The sequence below is a fragment of the Lontra canadensis genome, unplaced genomic scaffold (genome assembly GCF_010015895.1).
Source record: "Lontra canadensis isolate GAN:19392208 unplaced genomic scaffold, GSC_riverotter_1.0 scaffold40, whole genome shotgun sequence".
NCBI classification, from domain to species: Eukaryota; Metazoa; Chordata; class Mammalia; order Carnivora; family Mustelidae; genus Lontra; species Lontra canadensis.
The window spans coordinates 17,268,273-17,278,295 of NW_022631034.1; the positions used below are offsets into that span (position 1 = coordinate 17,268,273).

The 10,023-nt window shown below is 43.1% G+C and overlaps 2 non-coding genes across 2 annotated transcripts; one reads left to right on the plus strand and one right to left on the minus strand.

The window, feature by feature from the left end:
• Positions 1-1,910: 1,910 nt before the first annotated feature.
• Positions 1,911-2,101, minus strand: LOC116875130. The gene has a single exon (XR_004384150.1). It is a non-coding gene; the product is annotated as a U2 spliceosomal RNA (small nuclear RNA).
• Positions 2,102-7,686: 5,585 nt separating this feature from the next.
• On the plus strand, positions 7,687-7,810 carry LOC116875132. The gene has a single exon (XR_004384152.1). It is a non-coding gene; the product is annotated as a small nucleolar RNA ACA64 (small nucleolar RNA).
• Positions 7,811-10,023: the final 2,213 nt, after the last annotated feature.

Sequence of the window (10,023 nt, forward strand, 5' to 3'; positions counted from 1 at the left end):
TTAATATTCCGTTTATTAAGGTTGCATATTAAAAAACTAATTTTTCCTAAAGCTTTTAAGTTCTGCATCAAATCTTACTGTTCCTTGTCTATTATGTATATAGCCTGTTATATATTCTTAAACTATGGTAAAGGCCTTTGAATAATATGTGATCCTATTTCTAAGCTAATACCTTCAAGCATTTTAAATTGCATTTATAACTCAATGCATTCTGTTTTTTTATTACTTCAGTGTTTTGATTGAACTAACATAACTTCCCGAGTACTCAACTAACAAAGAACACTAGTAAGTCAAACTTGTAAGGAGGGCTAACCTTTTAAATATTACAATACTGTATATATAAACTTAATAAAAGCATAACTTAAAAATCTAAAGCAATTATTCATACATTATAAATTGGAGTTTAAATCCTATTCATTTTCTTATTAGGTCAAATTGTCTCAAACATTACAGGTACATGAAACATTAAATATAAGCTTTTCCCTCACACATAATATTAATATACAACAGGTTGATTTCCTTAAACACATCCATACTTAAACCTAAAGCAGCCTGGGGTTGAGTGATACTTAGGTGCTGTCCTGGCTCCCTAGGGCTGTGTGACAAATGACCACAAATGGGGTGGCTTGAAACAGCAGAAGTTTCTGCTCTCTCAGTCTGGAGGCTGGAAATCTGAAATCAAGGTGCTGGCCAGCCCCTGCTCCCTTGGGACGGTTGAGAGGAACATCCCTCCTTGCCCCTTCCAGCTTGGGTGGCTCTGGGCATTCCTTGTCTTTCTTGGCTCGTGGAAGCCAAATCACTCCAGTCTCTGCCTCTAGCCTCACATTGCCTTGTCTGTGTGCCTCCTTTTCTGTCTCCTATAAGGACATTTGTCATCGGACCGCTGCTCTTATTTCAAAATCTTTACTTTTATTACATCTGCAAAGATCCTTTTTCCAAAGAAGGGAACATATACAGGTCCCAGGGATTTGGATGTGGAGATATTTGGGGGGTGGGGTGGGGTACAAGCCACCACTGTTCAACCTTCTCTATCCACAAGGGGACTTGTCATTCCAGTGAATCATGGCAATGCCCAGAGGTGGCAGCTGAGTGCCTTTCTGGCAGCAACACTGGTGGACTTCCTAGTTCTGTTTACAGCACCACTATCAGTGCCTTTCAGATGAGCTTGTCTCATAGTTCATGGCTCTGAGTTCCCATTCTGTCTTACTGGATTTCTTTATCTCCTCACAGACTTCTGCATTAACTTCCTCCCACCTGGACTACACACTTTACTCAATCAGGTTTTTCATTTATTGACTCTTAACGTATATAAATATATTGTGTGGTTATCTTTAAAGACATTTGTACTTGACAGAATCCTAGATTCTTTTCATATCCTTCCAATCAGTTAAAATCATCAATATCTAGGGTTACTAAAAGAGTATCCAATTGAATTTCTGTATCTCTCTTATGGTTCTTCCTGGCTAGTCGTTCATACTTCTAAGGTCTTTCCATTGCCAAGTGCAAACGATTGGTTAGGAATTCTCTTAGGACTTTGAACAAGCTGTTGAAAAAATGAGTCTCAGTGAACCAATTCAATGGTAGGTCTTTACTTAAAGGAGATGGCATTGTAGAGTGGTAAAGAAACTCTTCTATGTATAAGCTGGTGGTTTGGGAAAACTCCTTAGTCTTTTTGAGCTGGTGTATGCCTGCATATAAGGTGTTGGTAACATCATTCCAAGTTACTTGATTGGGTTGTGAGGACTAAGAGAGATGGTGCACATACAGTACTTTTCTCAGTGCCCAGTTTATAACAAGCACACAAAAAGTGTTAGTGATTAGAACATTAGAATTTCAGAAGAGTGTTTCCATGTTTCCTTAGGGACTATTTTTTTTTTCTTAAACAAATCTTTTATTTACTACTTTAGTGGGGAGGGTGCACCATTTCTGGAGGTACTGCAATACCAGGTCAATGCGTGGAGTGGAAGGAGCAAGCTCCTATTCCAACTCCCTACTCCAAAAATCCATTTAATATATTGTCCTCAGATAGAGGACATATCAGATATTAAACTGATAAGAACAGATACTACACTTGATCTTAGCCAAAAGGCCAAGAAGCGATCCTTAGGGACTATTTGAACACAAATTTGGTATAGGTAGAAATGTTCCTTAAGAGGAGGTTCCTTGGGGCACCTGGGTGGCTCAGTGGGTTAAAGCCTCTGCCTTTGGCTCAGGTCATGATCCCAGGGTCCTGGGATCGAGCCCCACATCGGGCTCTCTGCTAGGCAGGGAGCCTGCTTCCCTTCCTCTCTCTCTGCCTCTCTCTCTGCCTACTTGTGATCTCTCTCTCTCTCTCTCTCTGTCAAATAAATAAACAAAATCTTTAAAAAAAAAGGAGGTTCCTTCCTGCATATCATATATTCATTCATTTTTATGTATATTCAAATATTTATTGAGCACCTACTATTTGCTGGGCACTGTTCTAAGTGCATGGGATGATGACTGAACAAAACAGGCAATCATCCCTGTTTCATGGAGGGATGAGGCAGGGGGAGGCTTACAGAAGGTGAAAAGTACTATAGAAAGAATGGAGCAGTGGAAGGGGACAGGGGAGTGCCAGGAATGGGGCAGGTTAAAATCTAGATAGGATGGTCAGGGCAGATCTCATGGAGAAGGGGACACTGGAGTAAAGACTTGAAGGGGCTGAGGGAGTAAGCCCTATGCAGATACATGTGAGACAGCATTTCAGGCAGAGGAAGCAACAGTGCAAAGGCCTTGAGTTGGGAGCATCTCTGACACATTCAAGGACAAGCAAGACAACAATGTAACTTGAGTGCTGTGAGAGAGGGGGAGAGTAGAAGGGGAAAAGGTAGAGAGATGACAGGCCTAGACAATGAAGGTCACTGGCACCACTTTAATAAGATAGGAGACCATCACAAGGCCAAGATCAGAGGGATGACAGGATTGGACCTGAATTTTAAAAGGATCACTCTGGCCACAGTGTGAATAGATAGTAGGAGGACAGGGTAGAAGCAGGGAGACCAATCAGAGGGTATGTAGGAATCCAGACGAGAGACAAAGGTAGCTCACACCAGAACACAGTACTAGAAGTGGTGAGACATGGTCAGATTTTCTTTTATGCTGAAAAGCACTATTTGTTGATATATAGGATGTGGGGGTGAGGAAAAGAGAGGTGTGGGAAGATGCTAAGATTTTTGACCTGAGTAGCCTGAAGGACTGTACTGCCGTCAACTGAGATGGGGAGGGCTGTGGGGAGAGCAAGTATGGGGTGAGAAGGAATGACCACTAGACACTGAAGGGGACTTTCCTACCTGAGTTTAGAGTTTGAAAGAGACAGAAAGAGAGAAGTCCTAGGTAGAGATAGACATTTGAGGGTGGTCAGTATATAGATGGCCTTCAGAGCCAAGTGACTTGATGATGTGACCAAGAGTGAAGGTAGAAGGAAAAGAGAGCGGGACCAGTGGTGGCCCCACCAGGATTAACACGTGAAGTAGAAGAGTGAAACCAGCAAAAGAGACTGAGAAGGGACAATGAAGAGAATGTTCGGCCTTGGAAGCCAAGGAGCTGTGTTCTCCATGGCGCCAGAGTCTGCAGCTAACTGAGAATGTCTTCCGTGTGCTGACAGCGAGCCCCTTCGGGTCACATCGGCTGTAGCCCTCCCCATTTCCCCTGACTCTTCCTCTCCGGTGAAACATCTTTTACCTTTCTGCATTGACTTCCATAAGGGAATCAAATGAATTTTAATAGTTAAAAAATAATAAAGGAAATAAAAATCAAGACATACACTTCAGGGTAGCCATGATGTTTTTTTAAAGTATGCCTACAACTCATTCACATAATCTACATAAAATATACACATCTCACACAAATGCCCTCGCAGACACTGGTTTTTAGGAAGATTTCTGTGGATCCCACAGCAGTCGTGACCTTTATACTATACCCTACAAGCTGGACAAAGGCGATCCAAATCGCACTCTGAATAGCCATAACTTTGGTCATGAATTCTGAACAGCGGGCGCAACCTGTGACTATCAGTCCCTTTCTTGTCCCATGAATATCTACTGGAAGACCCTTAGTCGCTAGTGTAAGCTGGTTCTGAACTCAAGGTCTATCTCATTTCCCTTGGGATTTTTCTCAATACTGAGCACACTGTCTTGCTCATGGTCGGTACTGTCTAACGTCAAGTTTGCTCGGAATGAATGAATAGTGCCTGCTGTCCTGAAGAATGGCTCAAACCAAACAGACTTCCTAGGTCAGAAACTTGAAACACAGACAAGCATAGCACTTACACCTAGAAGTTGCCTTTGTTGTTAAATTCATGGCATAGTTTTTTTTTTTTTTTTTAAATATTTTTATTTATTTATTTGACAGACAGAGATCACAAGTAGGCAGAGAGGCAGGCAGAGAGAGAGGAAGGGAAGCAGGCTCCCTGCTGAGCAGAGAGCCCGATGCGGGACTCGATCCCAGGACCCTGAGATCATGACCTGAGCCGAAGGCAGCGGCTTTAACCCACTGAGCCACCCAGGCGCCCATGGCATAGTTTTTGATCAGATCATTTATATTTCTTTTTTCTTTTCCCCATGTAACATAAAAAAACCAAAAACAAACAAACAAAAAAAAACCTCCGAAGTGTAGACTTTCTACCCCAGGACAGGGAAGACACCTTCCACCTTATTTGAACCACATATATTTCCCAGAAGAATACTAGGCAGAAAGAGAGTAGATTTCGTTTTTTAATCAGCAGTTCTATTGAGGACGGATGCTGTTTCTATTTTTCATCTCTTTCCCTCTCTCACTTTTGCTATCATTTCAGGAATTATGATTTTCCATATTCTCAAAGTAAAAAAAAAAATCACTGACAGAAGGCAAGCAAACCAATGTCATTATTGAATATATTGTACCAGTGCATATGAGAAGTTTTATCACTGGCCAAAGGGGCATAAAATAGAGCTCATCTGCAAACCAATCAAAAGGATCATTTCCATGGGCAGCCGCCTTATTAGATGCGTAATCAACAGTCTACCTAGGGCCTCTTTCCGTGGGAGAAGCCAGGGAGATAAAGATTGATTTTGTCAGTGTGTTCTAGTTTTTCATCGGATTCTTTGCTGTCTCCAGATTTTTTTTTTCAGCACTCAAACAACTACAAAATTGATTGGCTTGAAAGCCAAATAAAATAAAACACAGTAGCCTACTTGATCATTACTACGAGCTATTTATTACGCGCAGTGCTGTGCTGGGATATCGACCCTGAGATTAAAGCTAGAGAAATAGAGATTCTGAGATTCTGTGAACACATAAAGCTCCCCAGCCATGGTGACAGATGATAATGAGATTATACTCAGAGGCCATCTTTTATCTCAATGGAGCCCAACAGCTATCATTTTTTAAAAATAATGAATTGTACAAACAATGCAGGGAACATTTGCTTAGCAGTTTCGCAATGCAGCTTCCTTGAGCCCCAAATACCTTGGCAGGCTGCCCGGCGATCGATCTGGCCGCGGAGGACAGCCACTCCCCCAACTCATCTATTTTGCTGGCTGGTAGGATCATATGTTCTCTTATTCACCTCAACACACCTGGCCACAGGAGGCGTCCTTCTCCCCGAACATTCCTCATAAGCGTCCTGTTCTTTCTTGCCTCCAGGCCTTTTTTCGGACTATCCCTCCTACTGAGAAGCCCTCTTACATATCCAAAATCAAAATACACTTCCTCCTTGAACACAACAGCTGTAGTCTCACATCTTTCATGAACTCTTAAGCAAAACCTTTAGAGCAAATTGGCCCGGATCCAAGTCCTGGCTTTACTACTTATTAGCCGGGTTGCCGAGGGCCACTCACATCACCTATCTGAGTTTCAGGTTCTTTACCGCAAAGCAGAGGTTAAAAATTCTTACCTCTGAGTGTCTTACCTAATTATTATCTTATGTCAGACCAAGCATGTGAAGCACACAGCACAATTTCTAACCCCAGTAGGCACTCACTTAATGTTAGTTTCCCCTCTTGGGCTCCTTTGCTCAGTTAAAATTTCAGTCCCCACTTAGTAATTAAACAGACACCGAATTTTTCACAGCAGGGTGTCCTGGATCGTAGGCTCTTCTCTGAACCTTCCCTTCACCTTCTTGCTTTAATCCATGGTTCTGAAGCCTGACTGCACATGGCAATCCCTTCAGATATACACCATGGTTGGGTCCAAACCCTAGAGATTCCGACTTAAATGGTTGGGACAGAGCCCAGACGTTACTTGACAGATAATTCAGCTCTCTGTCTGCATCATGGCTGCAGCTAAGCAGCTAGACAGGCTGGAGGGAAACACAGGAACTTTCTGAATGGTCTTAAATCTGTACCCACTCGCCTCACTAAGTGGGCCTTGGTGCGGCAGCCCTACTGAGTTCCTCGTCCACTCACTGTCCAGCTCTCCTGGGCGTGACTTCTCACTTCCTCTTCTCCCCTCAACTCTTCCTGCCTTATCATGACCCTCTGCTAACGGTCTGGTCTGTGGTACTCACTGATAAGACAGGAGGAAGCCCTGAGCATACCACATCGGCACATCTCCAGGCTCCCTGCGTGCGTACCCTGCTTTCTCTCCTCTTACTGCAAATGGAGCATCCCTGTTGCTGTGACAGACCAGATTCTCCCTTAAACCATGAAGCTCACCCTTTCCAGCAATCATCACCACGACTTTCCTGAATCATCACTTAATCCCTCTCTACTGGACCATTCCCACCAGTGACTACATGCTACAATAATTCCCATCTTAAAATAAGCCCCCCGGGGCACCTGGGTGGCCCAGTAGGTTAAGCCTCTGCCTTCGGCTCAGGTCATGATCTCAGGGTCCTGGGATCGAGCCCTGCATTGGGCTCCCTGCTCAGCGGGGAGCCTGCTTCCTCCTCTCTCTCTGCCTGCCTCTCTGCCTATTGTGATCTCTGTCTGTCAAATAAATAAATAAAATCTTAAAAAAAATAAAAGCCCCCCATTACTGCACACACCCCTCCAACTACTCTCCCACCTTGTGGGTCCCTTTTTAGGAAAAGAAAACAGCAATTTAAAACTAGCTAGTCCTTACTTGTCCCTGGTCTTTTCCTCCCAGTGTCCCTTAAAGCCCCTGCAGTCAGGCCTTCGTCCCCACCACTGCCGTGGAGCAGCTTTGTCAAGGCCACCGAAATCTCCAAGGCCAAATCAAGGTCAATTCTCAAGCCTCCCATTGCAGTATTTGACACAGTGGATCCCTCTGGGTCTTCGCTGGTTCTCTTCCTGCGTCATTGGCTGCCGCTTCTGTCTTCTTAACGGACTCTTCTCTGACCTCAAACACTGCAAATGCCCAGGAGTCAGTTCTCGGACCTTTTATTATCTCTGTCTACACTCACTGTCTATGTGATTTGGTCTAACCCCATGGCTTTAAATGCCGTTCATATACTGTGACTCCCAGATGAACCTCTCCTGCCCGGACAGATTTGTTTATCCAGCTGCCTTCCCGACATCTCCACCTGGTTTTGTCTCTGTACGTGGAAGGTTTGTCTCTGTACTGAATTCCTGATTCCTTCCCCCACCCCTCCAAATCTCCTGCTCCAACCAACTTCTCCATCTAAGAGAGAAGAAATTCTACTTTTGGTGGCTGTAGATATGTTCCCTGCCCCTACTCCCTCAACCTCCCAAGGGATCCATGGGGTGATATAGCTGGGAGGTCAGCATTGGCTTTGGCCACCTATGGCTCTGTCTGTGCTTCCCAGTGAGAGAGGACACCCAGCGGTGCCCGGGACCCCAGCTCACAGCCCACCTTGGGGTAGGAAGGTGAAAGCCACGCCCCCACACGTGCCACCACTCTGGGGCCCCACTGGATGTAGGTGGACTCTGACCTCTGGCCTCTGACCTTTGACCTGTGGTCTGCCTGCCAGATGCCCCAGATGACTGACCCTGAGCTCCCTCTCAACATTCAGTAAAGCTGTTGATCTAAAAAAAAAAAAAAAAAAAGAAAAGAAAAGAAAAGAAAAGGAAAAAGAAATTCAAACCCAAACCCTAAAAGTCTCTTTAAGACACATCTCTCGCTATCATATCCAACCCATCAGCAAATCCTTCATCATACATGTTTTTCAATATTATTACATAACCATACCCTTAATTTAAAATTGCTGAACAGCATTCCATCCATAACAATAAAGACACATGCAAAGTGCCCCAGCATCGTGTTAAATGCTTGGCATAACTTATTTAATCTCCGTTAGCCTATGATAGGTGGAATTGTCTGAAGAGGAACTAGCCCAGAGTCGCGGAGCCAGCAAGTGAAAAAGCTGAGATACCTAGGCAGTAGCGTTCCAGAGTCCACGTGCTTGCCTGCAGGGCTCTACATTTGTTTATCACGGTGCTTGAATAATTACGTTGTTCAGAAGTTTCTACTGTTAGAGATGTTGTTTTGACCACCTTTGGGTACAAAGCCTTTTCCTAATTTAGAACCATTCTCAGAATTGAATAACTCAAAGAGCATGAGCATTCTTAATCCTTAAAATGGCTAACCTATTATTATTTAACATTGGCTTTTTGAAATCTGAGGTCATCTATGGTTATTAAGGACTGTTCTCTGAAAAGAGAAGAAAATCTAGAGAAGAACTTGAAATAGCTAAGTTTGACCCTTGATTTAGTCACTGTGAATCTGACATACTTATTCAATCTTGTGGTCTTCAGTTTCCGTATTTGTAAATGCAAGATAATCGCAACATTATAACTTCCTCACAAAGATGCATTTATCAGGTCCTAATTACTGTCAAAAGAAGAAACTTTAGTGTTACTTTCCCCCCAAGCAAACCACAAACTCTGAAACTTCGATCTATGACTGTTCTACTCAGCAAAGGGTTGATCCTTTGCATCTTTTAAGACCATGAAACTCGAGTTCCGACTTTAAATGACTTGGCAAATCTGAGTTTTACATCTATGTTGGCTCATTCCTAATTGCTTTAAGATCCTCTTTGACTATCTGAACCTGAAGGAAAGATTGAATAAGCTATATTTGTTATGGTTGTATGTGATAAAAATATTTTATTTCTCATGTTCTAATCTTCACTTTGATATCATAGGTTTGGATAATGAATAGCCAATAATAAGTGAACTCTGCTTTTATGTTCTTTCTTGTCTTAGTCCCATTCAGCCTTCGGAAGTTACATATACCAAAATGTGGAACCTGTAAATTAAATGTACCAACACATTATTTTTTAGAGAATTTTCACCCCTTATTGCAGAACTAACTATACCTTCTACCCTCAGTTAAAACACACACACACCACACACACACACACACACACACACACACACACACACACACACAAAACAAAAAAACTAAAGGACACATATTTCAGAAAGGGGAAATTCTCAGAAGCCAAGAAGTCCCCTCTCCCTTTTTCCTTTCTCCATGTGCTGGATCGGCTGTTTGCCGTCAGCTGTATTGCTGTGTTGCTAATCTTTTCTATCTTTTCTATCGCCCCCGAATCTGAAAGGCTGGAAGCGTAGGAACCATATTTCCCGGAACACAAAGCCAGCAAATATCCCAGTTCTGATGCTGTCAGTGCCAGATAGTTATGAGAGATGAGGAAGGCAGAGGGGAAGCTGAAGCCATATTCTTCCTCTAGCAACAGATGTGGGATTTTGTAGTGGTCTCTGGGTGTCCTTTCACAAATTACCTGCCTCAGGAGGCAGTTTCCAAAAGTTCCTGACCACTGTGGCAACATATCCCAGAAAGTTAACTGCAAACCTTGAGAACCGGTTATGGGCTTCCCTTACCTTTGCTCTTCTAACTTTGCCAACTGTTTTATAAGTGCCTAGTTGCCTATTTTAAATACTTTCTTGCTTCAAGTACCCAGAATGGTTTCTGTTTTCCCCACCGGAGCCTGGTTGATGTGTCCCATCTCCAAATTTATATAAACCTGTGATCAGGCTTTCACCTAAGAGAAACACAAATCTAATTTAGATTACCAGTAACAGATCCCTAACCCATAAACCATAAACTAATTTTAACCCCAAAAGTCACCCCTTTATGTGA